The sequence below is a fragment of the Abramis brama genome (genome assembly GCF_963993115.1).
Source record: "Abramis brama genome assembly, chromosome: 18".
In the NCBI taxonomy this organism is placed as follows: domain Eukaryota; kingdom Metazoa; phylum Chordata; class Actinopteri; order Cypriniformes; family Leuciscidae; genus Abramis; species Abramis brama.
Window position 1 is genome coordinate 11,527,250 of NC_139980.1, and position 6,146 is coordinate 11,533,395.

At 36.0% G+C, this 6,146-nt stretch overlaps 1 long non-coding RNA gene across 1 annotated transcript; it reads left to right on the top strand.

Annotated features, from left to right (window-relative positions):
• Positions 1-2,028: 2,028 nt before the first annotated feature.
• On the top strand, positions 2,029-3,691 carry LOC311069045. Its single transcript, XR_014603463.1, has 3 exons — positions 2,029-2,616; positions 3,309-3,371; positions 3,549-3,691. It is a non-coding gene; the product is annotated as an uncharacterized lncRNA (long non-coding RNA).
• Positions 3,692-6,146: the final 2,455 nt, after the last annotated feature.

A 6,146-nucleotide genomic window follows, 5' to 3' on the forward strand; every position in this document is an offset into this window, starting at 1 on the left:
TGCATGGAGCATGGGCCTCTGATCTTGAGCCCGATGCTCATACACTCCACCTCCAAGCGGAGAAATACTCCTCAATAGGATTGAGGAAAGAAGAGTAAGGTGGTAGGAACACCATGACCATCCTTGGATGAATAGTGAACCCGGCCCTGATGAGCGGGCCACGGTGGAAATTCACATTGTCCCATACAATGACATATTGTGGTAGCCCTACGAGACCTCTCTCATTTTCAGGGATCAAATCAAAATGAAGGCGGTCCAAGAAGATGAGGAGCTTCTGTGTATTGTATGGGCCAAGACTGGGGATGTGAGTGGCCACACCATTCTCAAATATGGCAGCATACATAGTTATATTGCCCCCTCGCAGGCCTGGGACATCCACCATGGCCTGGTGGCCAATAGGCCAATAATATTATATGGTATAATATATATATATATACAGATATATAGATATACACACACACACACACACATATGGTATTCATGGTATTATGTTCTTGACTAATTTTGACAATTGAACAGACTATTGTGCATGTGATGACTTATACAATGAAATGACGCTGACACGTTTTGGAGCGAACAACCATTAGACTGAGAATCAACAATCAGTTTAGATCAGCAAGATCTATTCACTTGGAAATTGTGCTAAATGTAGGCTACCTGTACTTAATCATTTGCAAAGATGTACTGAGACATTGAGACATGTACTTAGACATTTGCAATTTGATGAAATGAATGAGAAATTCAATTCTGTTGTGAACAATTGCCAAGTGGTTTGGAGGTTTGTCCATGTTGTTTTGAGAATGTCATTTCTGTTTCAAGAAATGAGCCAAACCAATGGAGAAAAACTGTAATATACAAAATCATTATTTTAAATTGTAATAATATTTCGCAATATTATTTACTGCGTTTTTGAGAGTGAGAATCAAAAATAAAATACATTGAGAATGAACACTGCAAAAAATATATTTCTTAATTGTTCATATTCAATTTCAGCATATCATACTCATGCAAAATGCAAATAACCACATGGTCCAATCAGTGCCATGATTACAGAGAACAATAAATACAATTCCTTTTCATACTGGAAATTAATTGTCTATTTTTAGTGTGATTGGCCTTTCAAATGTAACAAAATGATTTCCTGAATATTGTGCTTCCTGCAAACTGCATGTACTAGTGACTCACAGCGCTCAAAGACTCTATACGGGTTGCCCACGGATGCACAAACACAGCAATTACCCCTGATTGGGACGACTACGCACCCATCAATGTCAAAGCCTCCCGCTCTGCTATATTGACAGCACCGTACAGGAGAAACAACAGCAGCCAATCATCAGACCCAGGGGAGACCCTACAACGCTCAACGGCCTACAGATCACGAGTGTGCTCCATTACGCAAGGAATCTGCCCGAACACATGAAGAGGCTTTCACTGGACGCTTTCATTGTTATGTTTCTCAAAGCATTGGCTATGTTTACATGCAAACTTAAAATCCATTTAAGGTACTGTAATTTAAGTTTGAGCTCATGTAAACAGTGAAAACAACCACGTTTCTTAGCAAAAAAGCAAAGTAATTGTCAGTAGCTTGTAAATGGGATTGAAGATGTCTAGTAAATTCATCTTAATCCATTTATTCCTCATTCTGATTATTGCAAGTATACTGTCAGGGGAAACCAGACTCATGGACAGAGAGATAGGGCCCTATCTTGCACCCAGCGCAATTGACTTTGTACACCGACGCATGTATCATTCCTATTTTGCACCCGCGCAAAGCGGACTTTTCCCTCCACAGACGCACGTCGGTTAACTAAGAAATACACTTGCGCTCCCCGGGGCGGTTCAGCGCAAAGAGGAGGCGTGTTCCGGCGCAAACGTTCCCTCACGCTATTTTGCAGGTTTTTTAAAGTCAGTGGCGCGTTGCGCATTCATATGCTATTTTAATGGCGCATGCTTGGCCATAATCAATGTAGCGTGTGCACTGTAAAAAGTAATTGCTGAATCTACTTAAGAACAACTAGTGAATTTAACTTACTTTGGAAAATTTGTTGATTTAACTTGATTAGACTTTGTACTCTGAACTTTTAGGTGGATACTAAACAAATCTAGTACATTGTACTTAAGATTGTTAAGTGTATTGTACTAAAGGCATGTTCACACTATTGCAAACTTCTTAAGCACAGAATTTGCTAATAATAATAATAATCCTAATAATAATGAAATGAATAAACATTTTAGTAAATACCCTACAATTAGAAACGGTTGTTAAGTTTATACACACACACACACACACGTGCGCGCGCGCGTGCACACGTGCGTGTGTTTTTTCCTTTGCACTAAATAACTTGGAAACTACTAAGATTAAAGCTTATTGGCAAGCCCATTTGCTGCTGCTGTGTCACAATCCATTATATTTTTATTAACAGATATATTTACTGCCCTTTATTGGTTAAGTTTAAGCCATGATTTCAGCATAAAACCAAACTTTTAATTTCTTAAATGCATTTTCGTCTCGCGCATGCGCAATGGGAAGGTTTGGTTATTGTTTGAACTTGAAGACGACAATCAACGAAGAAGAACTTCAGCTCGCTCGTGTTCGGGATGCAACAGCAAAATTAGGTAAGCTATTTATAAACCTCAATGTCATTGTATTGCTTATAAAAACGTAAATAAATGTAATTAGATTCTCACGTAAGTGGAAAAGGCATAAGTTAACTGTTACTTAAGTAGTTTTATGTCGAAATAATGAGACCAGCTGAGAGACCAGTGGCTTAACTTACTAGCTAGGTTGCAAAAATCGATTTTTACTGAACACTTTTTATGTAACTTAAAGTTTGTAAGCTATTTTACTCGGTTGTAAGTTCGGGGTTTATCATTATGTAAAAACCTGCGCGGCCTACTTTACGAACATTCTTTCTAGAACGTTCGATGCTCACGTGTCGTTCGTTCACATGGAAATGATCAACAGTTAAGAAAGCGTCACTAACAAGTGATTATTACCTTATTATTTTTGTCTTTTTCTTTTGTGTATGCTTATTTTGGAGACTTAATTGGTGCACTGAACGTGCAAGTTCTGCTTGTTTTCCTGTGAAAAGAGGTCTCAGCTGTTGAAACACTTTAGATTAAAACATGGAAGCTAACGTTACTCTAGAAGTACTCCGATTCCATATGTCTACAAAGTTTGTCTGTGTTCATTAAAATAATTAAATGCACTAAGAATGTACTTAATAAAAAATCATTAACATAAGGTATGGTAGCCAATCCAGTTCATGTGATAACATCCTTTTGATATTTTACTGCCCACTTTGCAGTTTTGAGGAGCTTTGCTGTGAAGAATAGTGGAAAGGTGGCCAGCCCTCTTCACTCAGAGTCAGGTGAGTAAATATTCCTGTCTTTATTGTTTTCCTATATAATTTAATCTTCAACATTTTCAAAGCAAGTTGATCATTAACCACTTTTGATGTTTAATTTATACTCTGACATTTCAGTGAAAAGTGCTTAATGTCAGTTTGTCCTACTTTTTTTGTTTTTGTTTTTTTGGATCCTGGCAGAGTTTAGTCTTGTATTTGGCAAAAAACGTCAAACTGAATTCTTTCAAGAACTGGACCGATTCACTCTACGTTTCATCGATATCTTCTGGGCTAAAGGTGGAGACATTGGCTCCAGACTTAAGAAGATATTGCAGAAGATTGAAAATAAAGTAAGCTCCTCGACATATTACAATTATTTTCCGATAGCAAAACAACTGTTACCTTTGCTGTTTTTGTTTGCTCTTTGTTGTGTTAGTGTCATGAGCGTTATTTAATATACATTTTATAATTTTGCAGAAATCCAACATCAATGCGGTACGATCAGCCGTTCTTCATGGCCTACCACTCCTCCAAGGAGAGGACCCTTCTGATTTTTACAAGATAAATTTTGTAAGTATTTTCTTCTCTGATGTTATTCTTATTTAAAAGGCAAACTGAACAGTTTTGACATCTGGCAAGAAGAGTAATGAAGGCAAGATAAAACAGTCAGACACAGAAACAAAGTAAGGGATAGAGAAAATAATTAAGAAATTAGAGGAAAAAAGACACAAGATACATTTTATATTACATAAAGAAATTAATGAAAAACAGTTGTAAGAAAGACAATTTTTTTTGTGTGTTATTTTTAATTTGTATAGCTGGGCTTCAGTTTTATTTGTCTTTTCATGCAGTGGTTTGATGCATGTATTCCTCCCTGCATCCACTGCTGTGTCCTGTTTGAAAGGGCCTTTACATTTAGTGATTTTAATGCACTTTGTGATTTTATCTGTGAAAAGCGCTTTATAAATACATTTTACTTACTTTTACTTAGACATAATACAGTGTTATTAATTTAGTTTCATGCTTTAATTAGAATATGTGCTCTTAAAGGGATAGTTCACCCAAAAATAAAAATTGTCATCATTTACTCACCCTCATGTTGTTCCAAACCTGTATGAGTTTCTTTCTTTCTGCTGAATGTACAGCAGAAGAAAGAAACTCATACAGGTTTGGAACAACATGAGGGTGAGTAAATGATGATATAATTCTTTTTGGGTGAACTATCCCTTTAAAATAAGTTTTGTGGCTTGATTTGACCTCATTTTTGTTATATGCTATTCCCATTTTTAGGACTGTGATGACAATGAAGATATTTCCCACACTGAAAAAGGCATTCTTACAGTGATTCCAAAGGGCTCTGCAACCATACCCTACTCCCTGCATCTTGATGCCACAACAACAGCAGTCATTTTGGAAGGTACAGTGGTTGTGGATGAACATGAAAATATTCCACAAGCAATTTGTTTGCTCTTTGGACTAATTTATGCTCTAAACTTATCCTGCAACACTGAAGAGCACATTCGACTTCATACAGAGAGTGATTTTGTCCATTGGCCAAAATTTTAAAGAGAACTGTAGTAGGAAATGTGTCCTGTACTAAACTTACAGACTTGTAAGCTCTCCTTTTGACCACTTTATAAAGATGTTAAAAACATTGATCTTTTTATTGTCTTTTTGTTTTCCTGAGTGCAGTATGTGCTTTTTTTTCTTCTAAAATGTTGTAGTGGGCCATGTTGATTGGCATGCCTTAAGTAATGTCTCAAATTAATATTGTTTTATGGAGCAAATAAACATTCTAGTGTTGTGCCAAATCTGCTGTCTGTCTTTGTATTCTTAACTTAGAATTTTGAGTAGAACTTGCTTGAGAAATTTAAGGCAATCAGTTTCCACATATTCCTCTAGTAAAATGAACAAGCAGACATGTTCAAATAACTGTTTTGTTTAAGTTCACCTTACTTAAATCTGTAAGTTGCCTAAACTTTTGAAATTGAGTTACCTCTACTCAAGTTTTATGGTAATCTGTACAAATGTGCAAGTTAACTCTACAAAGTAATAGAGAGTAGTATCAAATCAAACATTATGACCTAATTCACTTGAAAATTGAGGCAATCAGTTTCCACAGCTTTTCTAAGTAAAGTCAACTTATTACTTTTTACAGTGTGCACAACGCGCATACACTTTGATTCTCTCATCTACACACAGACGCAGCAGTTATCATTTTTGCAAATCATACATTATTACGATAGATAGATAGATAGATAGATAGATAGATAGATAGATAGATAGATAGATAGATAGATAGATAGATAGATAGATAGATAGATTGGTTTATTTCACGTTACGCCCAAACCACACCTATGAATAATGAAGCTACTTCAGACCAACCCATTTTAGATTTGCGTCGGGCGCAAGAGTCATTTATCTCGCCAGTATAATAGCAACAGCGCCCAAGACCCGCCCACAAAGTTACTTGCGTTTTGCGCTTGATACTTGCGTTTCAGATCGTTAAAATAGGGCCCATAGTCTTCCATAGTCTTACTTTTTTTCAACAAGGACGCTTTAAATTAATAAAAAAGTTAGAGTAAAAACATTTATACTTTTACAAACATTTCTATTTTAAATAAATTATGTTCTTTTGAACTTTCTATATCAAAGAATCCTGAAAAACAAAACAAAAAAACATTACGGTTTACACAAAATATAACGCATCATAAATGTTTCCAATACTGATATACCAAATAATGTTTCTTGAGCACCAGCTCAGCATATTTCTGAAGGATCATGTGACACTGAAGAATG